At 45.1% G+C, this 21,878-nt stretch overlaps 1 long non-coding RNA gene across 1 annotated transcript; it reads left to right on the top strand.

Annotated features, from left to right (window-relative positions):
- Positions 1 to 17,981: 17,981 nt before the first annotated feature.
- On the top strand, positions 17,982 to 21,878 carry LOC148218259 (uncharacterized). Its single transcript, XR_015800495.1, has 2 exons — positions 17,982 to 18,600; positions 19,364 to 21,878. It is a non-coding gene; the product is annotated as an uncharacterized LOC148218259 (long non-coding RNA).

Below are 21,878 nucleotides of genomic sequence, written 5' to 3'. Positions count from 1 at the left end.
ATTGGAAATCATCTCACGTTTTAAAAACTGTACCAATGCGTCTGCTCCCCAATGGCACTTGTTATGTTCGATTTCTAAAATTGTTTTCATTACTTTTGTTGGCAATACAACCTGACCTTCAGCTGTGACATACCATCCTTTTTCGTTCTTCTGGGCCTGAACAAACTGAGCAAGCTTCTCATCTTCATGTGTATACCATGGTTTCTGCTCAAGAAAAGAAGTGGCAGGGTTAATTCGCACTGGTAATAAAGCTAATTGTGTCCATACCTCTCGAGCAACCTGTTTGGCAACTCTGTCAGCCAGCTGGTTTCCTTGGAACGCTTTTCCCTCTTCCTTTTGATGTCCTTTTACATGCATCACTGCTACTGCCTGAGGTTTATGCACTGCTTCCAATAGTGCTAATATTTGTTCTTTGTGCTTAATTTCTGATCCTTGAGAATTCAACAGTCCTCTTTCTTTCCACAGTGCTCCATGTACATGTATTACTCCAAAGGCATATTTTGAATCGGTCCAAATGTTTACTCTTTTCCCCTGACTCAATTCTAAGGCTCTTACCAGAGCTTGTATCTCGGCTTTCTGGGCTGAAGTTCCCGGGGTTAAAGCTCGAGCTTCTATTATTTGTGTCAAAGTCACTACTGCGTATCCCGCATACCTGATTCCGTTTTCCACAAAGCTGGATCCATCTGTAAACAGTTCCCATTCCGGATTTTCCAAAGGCTCATCTTTCAGGTCCTTCCGGCTGGCATATACCTGTTCAATGATTTCTACGCAATCATGTGTCAATTCGCCTCCTTCTTCCTGGCTGCTGCTCCTAAGAAATTCTGCTGGATTAAGATGATTGGTTATTTTTAATTCAATGTCATCCTGTTCTCGGAGGAGTGCCTGATATTGTAACATGCGACTCGACGAGAGCCAATGCCCCCCTTTTTGTTCCAAAACTGCAATGACCATATGGGGAACAAATACTTCCATCCTTTTTCCCAAAGTCAATTTTCTGGCTTCTCGAATTAGGAGCACTGTTGCTGCCACAGCCCTAAGACAACTGGGCCATCCGGCACTTACAGAGTCTAGCTGCTTTGAGAAGTACCCCACCGGGCGTTTCCATGAGCCCAGTTTTTGGGTGAGAACCCCTATTGCCAGTCTCTGTCTTTCATTTACGTATAGTTGAAAAGGTTTTGTGAGATCTGGCAATCCTAGTGCTGGGGCTTCCTTTAAAGCTTGTTTCAGACTCTGAAATGCCTTTTCTTGTGTTTGTCCCCACTGAAACACAGGGCTTTTGGCTGCTTCATACAAGGGTTTTGCTTTCAGTCCAAATTCCGGAATCCACAAGCGGCACCACCCTATCATGCCCAAAAAGGATCTTAACTCTTGTGGATTTCGTGGTGTGGGTATGGTGCAAATTGCTTGTACTCGATTGATTCCTAACTTTCGCACCCCTTGTGAAATTTCGCAGCCTAAGTAAATCACTTGGGTTCTTACCAGCTGAGCTTTTTCTCTCGATACTCGGTATCCAGCTTGTCCCAGCATATTAAGTAATTCAATGGTGAGTCTAAGGCAAACATCCTTTTCTGCAGAGGCTATAAAGATATCATCAACATATTGTAGGAGAACATATAAAAAAGGTGATTCTTTTACCTGAGTCATCTTCCATTCTTCTAACTCTCGAGCCAATTGATTTCCAAAAATAGTTGGTGAGTTTTTGAATCCTTGTGGTAGACGCGTCCAGGTGAGCTGCTTCTTGCGTCCCGTGTCTGGGTTCTCCCACTCAAAAGCAAAGTATTTCCTACTTTCAAGTGCCAAGGGGATACAGAAAAATGCATCTTTCAAATCAATCACTGTGAACCACTTAAACTTTTCCGACACGGCTGTCAACAATGTATACGGATTAGCTACTACTGGGTGTATATCTTTAGTGATATTATTAATTGCTCTTAAATCTTGAACTAATCTATACTTACCATTTGGCTTTCTAACTGGGAATATCGGAGTATTGAATTCTGACTCACATTCCTGTAAAATTCCTAAGCTAAGAAATTGTTCAATCATAGGTGCTATTCCTATTCGTGCTTCCACTTTCAAAGGATATTGTTTTACCCTTACTGGGGAGGCTCCTTCTTTTAGTTCTATTACAACCGGTTGTGCCGCTTTTGATTTTCCAGGTACTCCTGTTTCCCATACCCATGGTACTACAGCTTGCTCTATTTCTTGTGGTATTTCTACTGCTTCTACTTCTTTCACTACAAACAGCTTAGCAACATTCTCCTCGGGAAATTCCAATCTTACTCTACCTTTTTCAAATATTATCTTTGCTTCTAACATTGACAATAAATCCCTCCCAAATAGTGATTCTGGGCTATTTGGCATATATAAAAATCGATGGTCAAATTCCTTCCCCCCAAATTTTATATCTAATGGCCGCAAAAATGTTCGTTCCTCAACTTGTCCCGTAACTCCCACTACTTGAATAGTAGAATCACTCAAAGGTCCTATCTTAGTGTTGACAGCTGAAAATGATGCCCCAGTATCTACTCTAAATTCTAACGGTTCCCCATCTACTTCCATTATTACCTTTAAATCCTGGTCTAGTCAGCTCTGATTCTGGTAATTCCCCATCATAAAGGCCTGGGCGGCACCTTGTGGATTTCCCGGGAAAGCACCTGTATTATTCATCAGTCCCTGATTTCCATCCCCACTGGCTATAATTCCTCCCCCAAAACCCATTCCTTGGTTGAGAGGACACTCATTTTTCCAATGTCCTCTATTTTTACATAGAGCACATTGATCTATCCCCAGCTGCATTCTTCCTCTTCCCATATTCAATTGTCCCATGAGTCCTCCCGCCCCCATTGGCATTTCCCCCTTTGCTATTCCTCTACCCCTTCCTCGTCCACGTCCACGACTCCCTCCTCTCATATTATTTCCAGCCACTTGCTGTAACACCGCTAACATAGTAGCCTGTTGTTTCCTGGCCGTTTCTTTTTCCCTGTTATTATATACCTTCCACGCAACTTCCAATAGTTTATCTAAATTCCGAGTATCTTCTCCCTCCAATTTTTGTAATTTCTTTCTAATATCTTCCTGGGACTGCCCCATAAAAATTAATGCTAGCTGTAATTTTCCCGATTCTCCCTCAACTTCTAAATTAGTGTATCTACGAGCTGTCTCCTTAAGCCGCTCTAAAAAGGTTGATGGAGACTCATTCTTTTCCTGTCTGACCGAATATAACTTGGACCAATTCAAAGTTTTTGGTATTCCATTCCGTATTCCTTCTGTTAACAAATCCTGATAAGCTTTAAGTCTCCGAGACCCGCCCGTCGAGTTGGGATCCCACTCCGGATCTTCCCTAGGCACTAAGTCATTTACTGTACCATCCGCAAGCTGCAACCTAATCATTTCCCGTGCTTTCTCTGTCATTGCTTTAAACACCATTTCCTTTTCAGTAGAATCCATTATTGTGTCTAACAGAACTTGTAAATCATTCCAATCTGGGTTCTGAGTCTTAATTACCATTTTTACCACCCGCGCAGTTCGTTCAGGATCCTCCCGATACGCCCCCGCTGATTGTTTCCAAATTAGCAAATCATTCGGAGAAAAGGGAACTTTCACTATGACCCGTTCCCCCTGCGGCCCGACTGCTTCACGCAGCGGAACCATTAAATGAGCACCTCCTCCCTTTTTCTTCCTTTCTACCTCCCACCTCCCTCTCCGAGTTCTTTCACATAAGGGGGTTCGTGGTATATCTGTGGTTCCTATTTTTGTTTCTTGATCCTCCCTTTCTGCCTCTAACATACTTTCTCCACGTTCTTCCATCGGAGGAGCACTAGGGGCTATCAGCAAAGAAACATCCTCTTCAGGTTCCAAAAACTTAACTGAGCATTCCTTCTCTTTCTGCCACCCCTTACATCCTTCACAATTCAGGTTTAATGTTTTCAAAACCATGATCCCACACTCCTTTTGCCACTCTGGTTTATCTTTCAAATAATAAAAGAGGTCTAGGTACGGTATTTCATCCCATTTTTCATTACTTTGCAGGAAATGCATCAAAGGTGTAATAATGTCAGGATTCAGTGTACCGTTCCTAGGCCATTGCATACCATCGGGTTCATATAAAGGCCATACATGATTACAGAAATCAATCAATTTCCTTTTACTTAATTCTTGACCAAAGTTCCCCACATTCCAGTGTTGTAATAAACAGCCCAATGGTGAATCGTCCGGGATTTCCATCCCGGAACTTGCTAGAGTTTTAAACGTTTTTAAAGGCATCATTACACTTTTTTTTTTTTTTTTTTTTTTTTTTTTTTTTTTTTTTTTTTAACACAATACACACCACACACAACACTCACACCCTTTCCGATACACACCACACACAACACTCACACCCTTTACACTCACACCCTTTCCACAATTCTTGCCTTTCTCGTCTCTGCGAGTGGCAAGTGCTGAACCTGCGCAGTCACTGCTGCGTCTGACGGTCAGCGCCTAGGCTTTTTCCACAACCTTAAAGACGTCTGTGACCCCCGTGCGGAAACGCCGTTCCGACTTAATCGGCAGGCCCCCTTTTCCCTTGATAAAAGGAATAAAGCACCTTCGGGCTTACCTCCTGGTCGTCCGTCAGGCGCGGGGTCGGGCACGGGTTGATGTCCTCCCCAGAAATCACCTGGTGCCGGCGTGGAGTGGATCAGCTCGCGAACCGCCCCTGCCGCCTCCGGAGTCCCATCTGGGTCGCCAGAAAACTGCTGCCCGATGCCCCAAACAGAACACAAACTAACAGAGTGTCAGTTTATGCGGTGCTTTATTCAGGGCCCGGGGAACCTGCGGACTAGCGTCCAAAGTCAGGGTCCCACAGTTCCCTTTTTCGTCAAGTTTTTTATACCTTTTTACAAAGTAGTCCACGTGCAGAGGTACGCATTCTTCAAGACAATACAGATACATAAATCTTGTAGATATCATTCCTAAAAGTTATAAATTTTGCATGCTTGTCTATTCAAAACTATAGGCTACCCCCCTTTAATTCCCCCTTGCATGTTTTCCCATCACCAGAACCCTTTATTTATTATTATACTTTAGCCTTATCCTGAAAGTTTCTAGATGTTCTTATATGCTCCACTAAATTCTTTAATTATCTTTAATTATTGTTTCCACAGTCCCCAGCTCATTCCCAGGGCTGGTTCCCAGGGCCTGTTCGAGAACTGCAGTTTTCTAAGCCTTAGCATGACTACTACTATATCTACATTAGTCCTTTTTCTCATTATTTCGGTATCACCCTCGGAGGATCGTCAACTTCAGGTTGTTACGGGTTCCCGGCTGGCAACATATCCAAAACCAATCTGCTGCCAGCACATTTGTCCAACTCACTGGCCCGTGGACGAGGCCTTTGGGAAGAGGGCACTCTCACGGAGATGAGCGAGCCTCGACCATCAGGTTTGTTTCTGCAGATTGCGAGACTGCAAGTGGGGCACGACTCCCACAGGCAGGGAGGGGCAGCACGGTACCCCTCACTCGCCCTGGGGCAGAAGTCAACTTGGCCACCCTTCACGGGTGTCCGGCGGGACCACGGGGAGGTGTGACTTCTGCAGCTGAGCCCAGGTTGTAACTATACTCTCAGGAGCCGCCTCAAGAGAGTCATAGTTACTCCTGCCGTTTACCCGCGCTTCATTGAATTTCTTCACTTTGACATTCAGAGCACTGGGCAGAAATCACATCGCGTCAACACCTGCCTCGGGCCTTCGCGATGCTTTGTTTTAATTAAACAGTTGGATTCCCCTGGTCCGCACCAGTTCTAAGCCGGCTGCTAGGAGCCGGCCGAGGAGGGGTGCCGGCCTGGGGACCCCCCCGGGGACCCTCCCCTGCGCGAACCGCGTGGACCCCCGCCGGTGGGAACCGACGGGGGGCGGTGGCATGCGGCGATGACAGCAGCCGCCGCTGGGGCGAAGGCCGCGGCAAGGGGGAGGGCGGGCGGAGGAGGAGGCGAGCAGCGCCCGCCGCAGCTGGGGCGATCCACGGGAAGGGCACCGACACGCGTCCAGAGTCCCTGCTGCGCATGCCCAGCCCCATTTCGCACCCCAGCCCGACCGACCCAGCCCTTAGAGCCAATCCTTATCCCGAAGTTACGGATCCAGCTTGCCGACTTCCCTTACCTACATTGTTCCAACATGCCAGAGGCTGTCCACCTTGGAGACCTGCTGCGGATATGGGTACGGCCCGGCGCGAGACTTACACCCTCTCCCCCGGATTTTCACGGGCCAGCGAGAGCTCACCAGACGCCACCGGAACCGCGACGCTTTCCAAGGCGCGGGCCCCTCTCTCAGGGTGAACCCAATCCAGGGCACCCAGCCCTTCACAAAGAAAAGAGAACTCTCCCTGGGGCTCCCGCCGGCTTCTCCGGGATCGGTTGTGTCACCGCACTGGGCGCCTCGCGGCGCCCGTCTCCGGCCCTCCGGATTCGGGATCTGAACCTGACTCCCTTTCGATCGGCTGAGGGCAACGGAGGCCATTGCCCACCCTTTCAGAACGGCGCTCGCCTATCGCTCAGGACCGACTGACCCATGTTCAACTGCTGTTCACATGGAACCCTGCTCCACTTTGGCCTTCAAAGCTCTCATTGGAATATTTGCTCCAATATTTTTCCAGCAGCAGCTCCAGCACCCAGTTCCTCCTCCTGGCCTTTCCAGACCAGAGCTGCAGCTCCCGCCCTTGGGACTCTTCCTGGGCATCGCCAAGGCTGCCCTTCTGGGCAACGGCTTCTTCATCCCTGTGAGAGTCTGCGACCACCAGCTGCACACCCCGAGGGACTTCCTCCTGCTCAACTTCTCTCTGCTCCACCAAGGCTCCATCTGCACTGCTGTCCCTAAAGCCATGGCCAATTCCCTCTGGGACACCATCTGTTTCTACTGTCACCAAAAAGGACAAGTACTGATAGTCTGCAAAAAGAGGCAGCAGGATGAAAAGATGTTTCAAGAAGATTAGGGAGGTCAGGGGCTCATTCATTTAATGAGGACCAAAACATAAGAAAAGCCCTTGATAAAATTAAAAGTAGGTCCTCAAAATGAAGAAATCACATTTTTAGTAGATACAGGAGCTTCTAGGTCCACAGTGAGAAAACTGCCTCCAGGCTGTAGTGTTAGCTGCGAGCGTGTCCTGGTAATAGGGGTTAAAGGGGAAGTTTTTCAGGTTCCCATAATTAAAGATGTACAAATAGAATCTGATACAAGATTTGGGTTGAATGATTTATTACTAATACCTGAGGCAAATAAGAATTTATTAGGAAGGGATTTAATAATAGCCCTGGGAATTCAAATAAAGTCCTGTGAAGGACCAGTTAAAATTTACTCTTTAACTGAAGATAATCAGGAAATTAGTGATACGGTGTGGTATTCCGGAGAAGTGGGAAAGTTAAACATTCAGCCCCTAAGCATTGAAGTACAGAATCCAGAAATTCCCATTTGAGTAAAACAATATCCAATATCACTGAGAGTCGGAGGGGATTGAAACCAATAATTGAGAATTTGAGGCACCAGGGGATATCAGAACCTTGCATGTCAGCACATAACAGCCCCATTGTGCTGGTAAAGAAGCCTGATGGCAGTTACCGACCAGTTCAGGATCTCAGGGCAGTCAATCAAAGCACCATTACTCGTTTTCCAGTGGTGGCCAATCCATGGACTTTACTAAGCCAATTGGCCCCTCATTATACTTGGTGCACTGCACTATATAGTGCAGTGGATTTAAAAGATGCTTTTTGGACTTGCCCTCTGGATGAGAGTAGCCGGGACTATTTTGCCTTTGAGTGGGAGGACCCAGACACAGGCAGAAGAGAACAGCTTAGGTGGACGGTAATAGCCCAAGGTTTCATTGAGTCACCAGATCTTTTTGGGGAGCATTAGAAGATCTCTTGAAGTCCTTTCAGTTACCTAGAGGGATTAACTTCTTACAGTATGTAGATGGTTTGTTATTAGCTGGAGAAACTGAAGAAGACACTAGGAAAGGGACTATACAGCTTTTAAATTTTTTATGAGAAAATGAGTTTAAAATATCCAGGTCAAAGTTACAATTTGTGGAGTCAGAAGTACGTTATTTAGGTCATTGGATCAGTAGAGGAAGAAAAAATTTAGACCCTGAAAGGGTTTCAGGAATATTAAATATGGGACCCCCAAAGACTAAAAGAGAAATAAGAGAGTTTTGGGGTCTTCTGGGTTATTGTAGACAGTGGATAGAGTGATTTAGTGGGAAAGTAAAATTCCTATATGAAAAATTGACTACAAATCACTTGAAATGGAGTGAAAAGGATCAGGAAAATTTTGAGCAAGTTAAAGAGGCCCTTCTGCAACCTCCTGTCTTAAGCCTTCCTGATTTTGACAGGCCATTTCAATTATTTGTTAATACAATTGATCAAAAAGCTTATGGAGTATTGACTCAGGATTGGGCAGGAAGCAGAAAGCCATTGGGATATTATTCCAAGTTGCTTGATCCAGTTAGCAAGGGCCGGCCAACATGTTTACAAGCTCTGGTAGCAACAGCATTGTTAGTAGAAAAGATTCAAAAAATAACTTTTGGGGCACCACTAGAAGTATACACTCCCCATAATATTAGAGGAATTCTTGCTCAAAAGGATGAAAAATGGTTAACAGACAGTCGAATATTAAAGTATGAGGCTATCTTAATAACCTCTCCAGAATTAGAATTGAAAGTAACAAATGTACAAAGCCCAGCCCAGTTTCTGTACGGGGACCCAGGGGAAAAATTAATACATGATTGCATGGAAGTCATAGAGTTACAAACAAAAATACATCCAGATTTAAGGGAAGAGGAACTGCGAACAGGAGAAAAATTATTTATTGATGGATCATCTCGAGTGGTAAATGGGAAAAGAAAATCTGGAGATGCCATAATTAGTGGAGAACAATTAGAAGTGAAAGAATCTGGTCCTCTTAGCTCATCCTGGTCACCACAAGCCTGTGAACTTTATGCATTACTCCGTGCATTGTTACTATTAAAAGATCAAAAGGGAATGATATTCACGGACTCGAAGTATGCTTATGGGATTGTGCATACCTTTGGAAAAATTTGGAAAGAAAGGGGATTTGTAAACACCCAAGGGAAAGGATTAATACACCAAAGTTAGTCAGTGAAATACTTGAGGCTTTAAAAGGTCCAAAAAAGATAGCAGTCGTACATGTAAAAGGACACCAGAGGGGAGAGATATTAAAACAAGAGGAAACAATTTGGCTGATGATGAAGCAAAAAAGGCTGCCCTAAGGGAAAACAACAGTGTAATTATGACTTTTAAAGAGACAGAAATACAAACTGAAACACCATACTTTTCTTTAACAGAGGTATAATCTATAAAGAAGCTAGGGGCCAACCCTGAAGGAAGGAGAATGGATTCTACTCGATGGTAGAAAAGTAGTCCCAAAACCTATAGCCCGACAGATCCTGGACAACTTACATTGAAGAACTCACTGGGGCACAAGGGCACTTTGGGACAAGTTTTTAAACGTTTATGGGTGTACAGGAATATTTGAAATTGGGAAACAAATTATTCAAGGATGTGTCACATGTCAGAAGATTAACAAAAAGATGTTGAGGAGTCCTCCCTCTGGAGGCCCTCAGACAGCCTATCGGCCGTTCAAAAAGATCCAAGTTGATTTCACTGAATTACCTAAAATAGGCAGGTGGAAATATCTGCTGGTTATAGTAGATCAGTTGACTCAGTGGGTAGAAGCATTTCCTGCCGTTTGAGCCACAGCTCAAACAGTAACTAAAATTTTATTGGAGCATATTATTCCAAGATTTGGATTAGTACAAGTTATTGATTCAGATCAGGGCACTCATTTTACCTCGAAATAATTAACAATTTAAGCCAAGCATTAGGAATTACCTGGGAATATCATACCCTATGGCATCCCAAAAGCTTGGGATGAGTTGAAAGGATGAACCAAACTATTAAACAACAACTAACTAAATTAATGACAGAAACCAAATTACCATGGACCAGATGCCTTCCCTTAGCCCTGTTAAATATAAGAACCAAGCCCCACTCTGAAACTGGGATCTCACCATATGAGATGTTATATGGATTGCCTTACCCCCAAGGCACGACAATGGATCCCTCACTAGTCGGGGACAAAACCATTCAGGGGTATCTTACAACCATCACAAACAATTTGAAAGAATTAAGAGAGAAAGGCATTTTAGCTCAAACAACTCCTCTCGATTTTCCAATACATTCTATCCGACCAGGACAGTATGTGTTGATAAAATGCTGGAAAGGAGGAAGTTTAGAACCTCGATGGGAGGGACCATTTCTGGTTCTTTTAACCACAGAAGCAGCAGTCCGAATGGCAGAAAAAGGCTGGACTCATGCTTCAGAGTAAAAAAACCAATACAAAATAAAGATTGGAAAATTATTTCAGCACCAGGAGACCTAAAAATCAAATTTAAAAAAAAAGGAATTTAAAAATTGATTAAATTCCCACCCAGATTAAAAAAAAAAAAAAATAGAAATTTTAATAACTTCAAGATTAGGTGGAAAGGAGAACTTAACACCAAAAGGCTGCAGTGATAAGAAATTGGCATAAAATCATTGTATCTTGGGATCAAAGGGGAGACGTAAGATATATATGGGAAAAGATATTGTATGCTGTTACTGCTTGAAATATCAATTGAAGTTGTTTTGAGAAGTACATGGTTGTCATTTAGACATCCTGCATTGGCTGCCAACTGCAACCTCATTGAGTTTGGAGGCTGAACAGCGCCCATGGGAAAGAATCAGACACCTCCTTGATCAGTGGGAAAAGCCCGGGTGGATTGAAAAGCTTCTCAGGAGCTTCTGACTGCCAGCATTAACTGATTTATTTGAGGAGCTGCAACTCCAGAAAAAGAGACTGGTAACACCTATTATTGAGGAGGCCCAACAACAATTAACACATTGGGAATGTAATAATCATGGCTTAGAATGCCACCCTTGGATTTGTACTGTTTGTACCTGTTGTTTTAATTCGTGCTGGAGGGTAAATAGGGCAAAAGAAAAAGAGAGACAATTAATTTGTTTAAGTTGTTTAGATTATGTACGTGGACAGCTAACAATAGAAAGATTTTTAGTGACTTTTATGCTTAACCGTTGAGACAAGAAAATGGGACATTTTTTGCAGCAATTCAACTAATAGAGAACCAAGACCAACTACTCCTCACCATATTAGCTTTTGTACAGGCTAAAGAACAAACAATCCATGATATTATAGACCAGTGTATTATAAATGACAATTGTTGTGGAGAAGAAATCTATGTGCCACGTCATAGATTTGTTTCAGCAGCTAATTGGCATCGTGAGTGTATCTATTGGTGGTGACAAATATTTAACTACCAACCTCGATTTCATAGCAGAAAAAGACCAGTAAAACGAGCTGTTTAACTGAAGTAGTGTGAAAACAAATTTTGTTAGAGTTGGCATATCACCGGAGCTTTAGTGGATTAGGAAAAATAGCTGATTAATCTAGGGAAAGAGATAGGGCAGTGCTGCAGAACTACAAATAATTGATGCCATCTTTGGAAAAGAAAAAGCTAAAATGGCTTTATATGAGCTTTATGAGGCCAAGGATGCCAAAAAGAGACAAATCCCAGGATAAAAACTTTGCTACCGAGAAGATGGACATCTCGGCCCTTGGCTGCAACCCAAGGCGCCTTGAGACAGGTAGAAAGTTAAAATTCCTGAGGATTCTTTTCATTGTGCTTACAATAATACACCTGGCAACTGGCCAAAACCATAAGACTGCATGGAGCTGAAAAGAACAAGCCATGCATGAACAAATTCTAACACAACAAGCAGCACAAGAGGCAGCAGTAAAAAAACGAACAATTCCTGATCCCTGTGACAAATGCAATCATTCCATGTGTGTCAAGGATAAGATGGAATCAGTTTTGGTGGCACATTGACACGTTAGTGCTGCCTGTTATGATTGTAGCAGTTTCTTAGAAATTTGTGTGAAAAGTCCAAAATTGTATTGGGTAAGAAACAATTTGGGATTCGGTGGATGAGCTCCTTATCCTAACAATGATCAACTTTTTCCTAGATATGAAAATTTCTTGTGTTTTGAAAAGGATGAAAAAGGAAGAGGGCCAAAGAGAAAATTAATTGGAAAACAAAAAGAAACAATGAAGGATAAGAAAAAGATCAGAGGGAAAGACTTAAAGGAGCTGGATGAGCTGTATAAAAAATTTAAACAGCACTATAGTGACTGGGATTTGCCAACTTCAAATAAAAATCTATTCGTAGATCTGATGCAAGAAATTGCCACAGAATTGGGATTTTCTAAATGTTTTGTTTGTGGAGGACTTAGAATGGCTGAAAGATGGCCATGGAGAGGTGAGGGTTTAGCTCCAGAACAATTTTTAAAATGGAATCATACTCAAATTTCAAAGACATTAAAACAGCCTGAGGGTCGGGTCCTGAGTCATCAAGTCATTGGAACAGTTTGTGTAACTCGGGAAGGGAGAAAATACACTGAAGTGGTGGGATATACTCCTTGCCTATCTACTTTAGTAGTAAATTCAGACAATAACACAAAGACCTGGCGACCCAAGAGTCCTACTGGATATTGGGGAATAATGAAAGAAATGGATTGTGAGTGGAATAACCAAACTGATTTGTGCTGGCGTAACAGTCCTGGAGCTAATCCCTCCCAATCTATAAAAGACTTAAAATCTTATTGGGAACAACCAGAAAACACAGAAAACAGATGGAAAGCCCCTGATGGAATAAATTGGATTTGTGGGCAATGATCATACAGTGAACTATCCCAAAAGTGGGAAGGAACTTGTACCTTAGGAGTTCTACGACCCTCCTTCTTTGTCAGACCAAGGTCTAAGGGCAATATACTAGGAACACCACTTTATGAAACCTTAGAAAGACAGAAAAGAGAACTAAACCTCGACTTTCCAATGGCAGGAGGAAACCAAAAATGGAAAGATGAAGAATGGCCTGCAGAAAGAATAATAGCACATTATGAACTTGCTACTCAGGCTCAGGATGGGCCTTGGGGATATAGAACTGCAATTTACCTATTAAATTGGTTGATAAGGCTCCAGGCAGTAGTGGAAGTCGTCTCAAACCATAGGGCAGATGATTTAAAGTTGCTGGCCAAAGAACATTCACAGATGAGAACATTCGTACATCAAAAGAGAATTGCCCTAGATTATCTGCTGGCAGAAGAAGGAGGAGTTTGTGGGAGGTTTAATGAATCTGAATGCTGTGTGGAAATAGATGATCACGGGGAAGCCATCACAAAACTTGCTGATGAAATTAAAAGAGTGGCACATGTACCAGTTCAAAACCAGAATTCTATCCTGAAAGCTGACTGGTGGGATAATCTTTTTGGGGGTGTGTGGTGGAAAATATTGGGATTCATGCTATTATGTTCTGGTTTAGGACTATTGTTTCTGCCTTGCATGATACCCTGTCTAATTAGACCAATCCACTCAGTAATTCATTGAATGCAACTTACAGCCATGCCCATGGATCCAGAATCAACAGCAAAAAGGAAACTGAATTTCTTGATGGTACTAAAAGCACAATCCACTCACCCTCGAGAGAGAGAGATTGAGAAAATGGTGACTTAATGCAAAAAGAATACCCTGGCACGAGAAAAGTTAATAAAATTTGAGAAGGAGTGTGAAAAGCTGAATGCAGCATGAGAAATGTTTGAAAAATTGGAGGCTAGTATGAAGGAACATAGAGAATACCAAGCAAAACTTTTTAGAGCACGAATCAATATGATCAAAAAGAGAAATGGGGGAATTGTGATAAATATGATTTGTGCTAATTAAATTGTAACTATATTAGCAAAATTGTATTTAGATCAATAGAAGACAATTGTTACAGAGTGAGGGGGGAGATGGGTGAGAGAGGGCAAAGGACATCTTCCAGATGTTGGGAGTCGAAGAAGGAGGTTGGAAGGGAATAGTAGAAGGACGTAGGTCTGATAAGGAGCATGTAGAAATAAAAGTTTCAGACTTGAAATGTGTCAAATTGGGATGATTCCAGGCATGGAACTTAATTTTACTGTGGGAACTTATGCTTAGTTATATAACCCAAGCTTAGTGTGCTTGTGCTACCTGCAAGGTTACACAGCAGACACTGATGAAGATGATGAGCCTTCATCGGAAATAAGACCCTCAAAAGGATGAGAGACCCCTAACCATTAGTAGAGCATGCACCAAACAACAGTGATGTAGATTTTTAGGAAAAGAAACTAGGAAGAGTTTTTTAGAAACTTCTGTAGCCTACAGTATATAAGTGGGATTGTTAGCCTTGATGCTTTGGTACGAGAGGAAGGGTGAGCCCCTCCCCATACCCCTGGTCAGTTTTGCTTATGCTTTATATGAACCTCAATTATACTAAATTACTTACTCTTAAATTTTACATATCCTGAAATATATGTATTCTATACTTTGATTATATTCAGATCAAATACTTTGATTGTATAAATTTATAAAAATTACTATCAAAAATTTGCTGCTAAATTTAATCTTGTTGTTTGATAAATTGGATAAATAGAATAACATTCATAAGCCTTCCTTCCTTCCTTCCTTCCTTCCTTCCTTCCTTCCTTCCTTCCTTCCTTCCTTCCTTCCTTCCTTCCTTCCTTCCTTCCTTCCTTCCTTCCTTCCTTCCTTCCTTCCTTCCTTCCTTCCTTCCTTCCTTCCACCCTTCCTTCCTTCCTTCCTTCCACCCTTCCTTCCTTCCACCCTTCCTTCCTTCCTTCCACCCTTCCTTCCACCCTTCCTTCCACCCTTCCACCCTTCCACCCTTCCACCCTTCCTTCCACCCTTCCTTCCACCCTTCCTTCCCCCTTCCAAATGATCCTCCATCACTGACCAGGTTCCCCAAAAAATGCTCCCAGCTGCGAGGCTGACAAAGCTCCAGGAGCCTTTGGACACCTCTCCCAGGGATGCACAGCCTCCCCTTGTTGGGCTGTCTGTGCAGGGCAGGGCCCTGGACTCCATGATCCCACCGGGTCCCTCCCAGCTCAGCCCCTCCCGCAATTCTCACCCTTTGCCTCAGCCTTTGTGTCCTTGAGAGGAGCTGGCAGAGCTGTTGGGGCCGGGCCAGGAGCAGGGCACCCCAACATTCCCCTCTCTGGGACACGGCAGCTGTGGCAGCCCCAGCGTTCCCCTGTCTGTGACACCACAGCCCTGGCAGCCCCAACCTTCCATCCCTGGAGACGCTCCATGGCAGCTTCCAGTCAACGCAAGGCACCGGCCACGGAGCACCCCCAGCCTGGCCTGATGGGGATTCCTCTGCACACAGCTCGGGCAAGGCCCCCCTGGACACCTTCACTGTGCCACACACAAGTGTCACACACAGCTACAGAGCTCTGCCCACAGCTGCCAGGAGGAGATGATTAAAAAAATAAAACAAAATTTAAAATTATAAACTGCAATAATCAAACACATCCAAGAAAACAAACAAATCCAACGAGAACAACAAAAACAAAACCCAAAACCACTAGAGAAAGAGAACATTCCGCCCCAATAGACCCGTTCCATCCTTCACTTGGTACACCTGCACACACACAGGGGCTGAGACTGCAAAAAAAGAGAATTCCTTGAGTACATTTGCAGGAAAAGCAGGTTTAGGACAGGCTCTCAGTTCCGACTGTTCTCAGCATTTGAAAACGGCCCCTTTGGCACCTGCAGGGCCCTTGCCAATGGCAAGTGCCACACCCTCAGCCCATGGGGGAGAAAAGGGCTCTGAATTGCCCGCCCTGGCATGGAAACCCTGTTCCCAGGCTGCTTCACACACAGGATTCTTCTGGATGAATCCAGAAAGCTGAGGGTCTGCTCTGGCTCCTCCATGTCCTAAAGCTGCCTGACAGAAGAAATTGAGGGTGGGCTCCAGCAGCACAATCCCTGCTGGCCCAGGGCACAGGGCCAGGAAGGTCTCTGCGTGCCCAGCCTTTGCTCCAGCCAAGAAAAGCTCCCGGCACAGGCTCACCTTTCCTGCTCAGCCACAACCCCCGAGTGCCCCAGCAGCAGGAAACTGACGGCTCTGGGCGGCACCGATGCTGGCAAACGCCAGACCTGGGCACTGCCAGCGTCAACATTCTGCTGGATCTGCAGTGCTGGCACCCACAAATCACCAGATCTGAGCAGTGCTGGTGCCGGAACCGGGGAATTGCCGAGTTTTGGCTTTCTGTGCATGCAAATTGCTGGACTTGGGATGTGCTGGTGTTGGGATGGATAATGATTGGACAGGAAAGTCTCACAGATATGTATGTATGTGATAAATGTGATTCGTGCTAACTAAATTGTAACTATATTAGCAAAATTGTACTCATATCAATAGAAAATAATTGTTACAAAGCCAAATTAAAGGAAATGTGTGAGACAAAGCAGATGGAATCTCCAGATGTTGGAAGGGAGTAGGAGAAGGATGTAGGTCTGACAAGCAGCATCTAGAAATAGGACTCTACCTTGGAATGGGCCAAAATGGGATGATTCCAGGGATGGGATTTAATCAGAGTCCTATTATGGAAAACATCTGCTCAGTCACACAGTGCTCCTGTGCTACCTGCAGGTCACACCTTGGTCATTGATGAAGATGATGAGCCTTCATCGGGAATAGACCCTCAAAAGGATAAGAGACCCCCTAACCCATTGGTAGAGCATGTCCCATACAACATAGTGATATAGATTTTAGGAATAGAAACTAGGAGGAGTTTTCTAGAAACTTCTGTATTAATATGTATTAGCATATAGTATATAAGTGGGATTTTTGGCTTGATTGTTCAGTACATGAGGAAGGGCGAGCCCCTCCCCGTACCCCCGGTTGGTTTTGCTTATGCTTTATAGGAACCTCAATTACACTAAATTACTAACTGCCAAATTTTGTATATATTCAGATATATGTATCCAATATATTTTGATTGTATTCATTTATATACAATTGTTGCAATTTTAAAAATTGCCTCAAAATTTAACCTTGTTGTCTGATAAATTGTATAAATAGAACGACATTCATGACAGAGAGAAGCATTTCCAGAGTGATCTTGGTGCTGAATGTCTCCTTAGGAGCTCTGGGCACAGAGAAGAATGAGCCCCTTGCTGGCTGGCCCTGTTTGGACAACCTGCTCCTCACCCCCATCATAACTGTGTCATGATATCGCCCACCTTTGACTGACAACCCAAATTAGAAAAAAAAACTCATAAATTTCTTTTTCAATTTAAAATGTTCTTAAATATTAAAATATAATTATATTTTTCTTATTTATAATATTACTATTCTCTATTTTTATAACCACATTTTTATATTTATAATAAAACTCTATTCATTATGAGCAACCAAAGAAATTACTGGCCAATGATTCTAAGTAACACAATTCATTCATTAAATAAACTCTATCGGTTATTTATTTCTCCTTCTTTATGATAATTTGTAGTATTTGACAATTTGTAATATTTGCAGTCATTTGGTCACCTTTATTATCATCTTTTTCTCCGACAGGGTCCAGGGGGACACTTCGGGTCCAGGGAGACATTTCTGGGGCACATTCGCGGCAATTTTGGGTCTGGGGAAAGAATTTAGAAGGAAGTTGAGGACGGGAGGACACTTGGGAGCGTCGAGTGGGCACTAACAGAGAACTTGGAGATGCTGAGGGAAAGTCTGGGCTTCGGATGTTACCTGGCTGTTTCAGGGAGGCCCTTGGCGGTCAGGGAGGGGAATCTGGGGCCATTCGGGGTCCGGACGGGCACTCGGGGGCTCTAACGGGGCTCTCCGGGGCGCGGGGGGTGATGGGAGTTGTAGGCGAGGGTATAATGAGGTTTAATGGAGCCGTGGAGCATCACGGGAGTTGTAGGCGCAGCTTCAGTGTCTCTCAGTGGAGTGCAAGGCATTATGGGAGATGATGTCATGGTTAGAATGGCGTTTTACCGGAACAGCGGAGCATGATGGGAGCTGTAGTCCCGGAAGTGGTTCTTACAGCGAGTTTTGGAGTCTAGGAAGGCACTTAAGGGACAGTTTTCCCTCTGAGTGGCGGCTTCAGGTCCTCAGCAGGGAACATATACGGGTCGGGTGAACGTTGGGGGAGCCTGGGTACCTCTAACTGAGCTCTTTAGGGAGCGGGGCAGGGCAGGAGTTTCCGCGTGGGACTGGGTTATGAGGTGCTGCGAGCTCGCGGGGGATGCCAGGAGATGAATTCCCAGAAATACCTGTAAGGGGAGCATTCAGGGGATCTGGGGACGTTTTGGGGGGGTCTAGAATGAGCCCTGAGCACGTATGGGGCAGATGGGGAGCGGATACCGGGGTTCTGTGGAGCGCAGGGCATGATGGGTGTTGTAGTCCCGGCTCCAATGGGGCTCTATGGGTCCGCGGGGCATGACGGGAGTTAGAGGCAGAAAGGAAAATGGCGCCGAGTGCAGGCGCCGCTCCCAAAGAATCGATCCCGAGAGCTAAACCTCCTTGGTGGCACCTTGGGCATTGCACACACCTGAGGAGTGTGTCTGCAGTGGGGAAAAATAGGAGTTTTAGATTGCTTTGAGAAAACAAAACAAAACTCCTCTTTGCCCGAGTCCAGGCAGTTTTCCAAGCAAAACAGGTGCCAGGTGAGTGAGGACAGACAGGATGGGGTTGGGGAATGTGGAGCAAATGTGGAGCACTGGGTCAGACCTCAAGGCACAGCTTCTGTGAGCAGGCCAAACCTCCTGAGGAGAGACCATGGATCGATATCAACCACAAAATGCTGCAATCACCTCTGCTCTAAAGAGAACACTAATAAAATGCACTCTTTAAAATAGCAATGTGTATTATTAAGAGTCTCTTTAAAATGTTTCTCCATAACTGGAGAAGGAAAACTTCCTAATGAACTGCATTAGACCAGAGGGAAATCAAGGCAGAGCCATGGTTTGTTAGAAAACCTCTCAAGAGTTCAGTCAGAACTGAACTCCAAAGTTTCCTAAAGTTTTAATGGTTCCCACCGAGGGACACAACTGAGAAAGTGTCCCCAGGTTCCAGTTAGACCAGACAACTAGAGAGATTGATGAAAAGTGGAGACAAAGAGGAGCCAAATGTTGGTGCCCTGGGGCACAGCAGGGTCTGTGCCACCAAGGGCTGGGAGGAGACACCTTGTCCTGAGCCACTGGGGCCTCCTGGCACAGCCCCAGCAAGGCTGGCCACTGTCACCCCTTGTCCTGCCCTCAGCATCCCCCCACATCCCAGTGGCCTCAGGGATGTGCTGGGACGAGTCTGCGAGCATGAAAGAGCCCCCCAGGGCCATTCCTGACCAAGGCTCCCCAGGGACTCGTCCCAGCAGATCTTTTATCTGAGTCTTTTATGATTCTCCTCTATCTTGTCTTCTAATTTCTGCAGACGTGTTTCCACAGCTGCAATTCTGGCATGTGTTGGGCCATGCACAGCATCTGCATATGCTCGGAGCTTCTTCGCCATATCAAGCACGGTCTCATCCCTCTCGTCCCGCTTCATTATTGCTAAAGCAGAAGCTTATTCATGGGGCCCAAGCCATACAAGTTTTCGCCACATCACAGATGTACATGGTACCAAGTCCGGATTCCTAGTTGTTATGTCATCTGAGAAGATAATCTCTGCCACTGCCATTTCGCTCAGGCGTTGGATCCCTTGTTCTATCGTCTTCCACTGGGTCTGCTGCATATAAAGATCGTCTGCACACAGGTATCTTTGTGCTACACTGTCCAGGACCCGTGCCCAGAGGCTGTGAGGGTTAGGCCCCCTCATCATTCCTTGGTCGATGACAGGATCATGTGACAGGGATCCCAAATGCCTGGCTTCAGTGCCGTCCAGAATTGTAGCCTCGCCTGCAGCATCCCAAAGACGGACCAACCAACTAATTATAGACTCATCAGGTCGTCGGGTGTAATCCTTTCTTAGGCCACGGAGGTCCTTTAGGGAAAAAGACTCAATATTGGCCTCTGATCTTGTACCAGTTGCTTTGACTCCTGGTTTTATGTCAGGAGGTGTTGAGGGTCCTTCTCCTGCATCATCATCATCATCGTCATCCACTGGTCTATCAGTCTTGTCTGTGCACTTTCCACTTCTCGTGCTGGTAGCAACAGCCATTGGTTGAGGCTTACTGACAGGTTTAGCTGCTGGCTTAGGCTCACTGTCTGGTGTAGTTGTTGGCCTCGAGCCTGGGGTGTTGGCTGCAGCCTGAGTGACTGGGATAGTGGCTGATTTATCTGCCTGTCCCCCTTCCTCTGTCTGCTGCCCTACAGTATCTAGCAGGGTACGGTAAGCATATGCCAGGGCCCAGCTCACTGCAATGATCTTCTGCTCCTTAGAATTACCATGGCACTTCTCTTTCAGGTACTTTGCCACCTCAGCTGGGTTCTGAATTTGTTCACATGGAAAATCCCAGGGTGTAGGGTCAGAAAATTCCTTTAAGATTTGGCCCATATCCTCCCATTTCCCACACCACTCAGGATTTCTCACGCCTGGCTCTACTCTGGGGTCAGGGGTCTCAGCCCCTCTAGAAATCTCAGCTCTCATTCTAGAGAAACTGCAAACTGTATAGAGAAAGCTTACTATATTAAACACCAGAAAGATGGTCTCTTTAACATTCAGGGGGAACTGAACATTCTCTAATAAGGATGTAACAAATTTAGAGGAGAAGAAGGAAAACAAAGGCTGAAAAGCCTCATCCCCTGCATCTCCTCTAACAAACTGAGTACACAACCACAACCAAGAACCATACATTCCTGGAACAGACTCCAGCACCTTTATAAATCTCCTGCAGGCCATTAAAACCAAGCCCAGCCCGATGGATATTCTGGTCAATGCCCCTCTGCTACAGAAACTACGTATTAGGGACAATACCGGAGCTATTTCTGGATAAGAAAATAAACCTAGGGACCACAGAGGTATTAAGACCTCAAAAAACCCCAGGGACCAAAAACCCATGCAGGCCTCCACCCCAAAAGACATGAATTCCAACAACATAGCCAATAACTGCTCTATACCAACACAAAATAATTTGAACCAAATTATTATTAGAACAGGGTTTTTTCCCACTTTCTCAACCCCGAGATGGGCGCCAATATATTTGTCCTGTTTTTGGCCAAATTTGGGGGAAAACCTCCAGAAGGAGCCCCCAGACAGCAAACCCCACGACTCCTCGCCCCCACCACTGGCTTCGGGAAGAATTTCCTCAGAGAAGAGTGGGAGAAAAAAACCTGTTTATTTAACAAGCAAGACACTCCCCAGCACAGGGTAAAAAAAAAACCAACACCAGCTGACAAAAAAACTCTTTCACCATTTGTTGGGGGTTGAATGCTTCGCTTTTCTTTCTGTGGAATTTCTCCCATTGTTATGCTAAGTAATTGTGGCTACACCTTAAAACGACAGATAATGTTCTCTCGTAGGGGGGTGGCTGGAGGGGGAGCGGGGGGGAACCGGAAAAGGAAAGGTGGGATAGGGGGGTCTGGAGCGGGGGACGATCTCTCGCTTGGCTCGTGGAGTGGGAAGACAACCTGGGCTCTGCTCTGGCATCTTCCCCTGTCATCCCAGCGCTGAGATCCACGCTCCCTGCCTTTGGACATCGCTCCGCGGCTCTCCCAGCTCACCCTACTACCTCCGGACACTCTGCTGAGCACCACGACCGACACCGTGAGGGGGGAGTAACTTTCCCCATCCTCTCTCACCCCTGGGCCGCTGCCGCCATCACCCAGCCCTCTTCAACTGCGCGGGACCTGCCCTGCCCCCACAGCACCGGTAACAGCACAGGAAGACGGCCTGCGGCCAGAAGGGACTGGAGCGGAGCTAGACTGTTTCTGTTGCCAATTTTTATAGCTGTTGTTGTTTTTTTTCTGCTTTGTTAAATACCAGTAAAGAACTGTTATTCTCATCCCCA

This window comes from Sturnus vulgaris, unplaced genomic scaffold (genome assembly GCF_052056855.1).
Source record: "Sturnus vulgaris isolate bStuVul1 unplaced genomic scaffold, bStuVul1.hap1 Scaffold_192, whole genome shotgun sequence".
Taxonomy (NCBI): domain Eukaryota; kingdom Metazoa; phylum Chordata; class Aves; order Passeriformes; family Sturnidae; genus Sturnus; species Sturnus vulgaris.
This window is presented reverse-complemented; position numbering and strand designations above follow the sequence as displayed.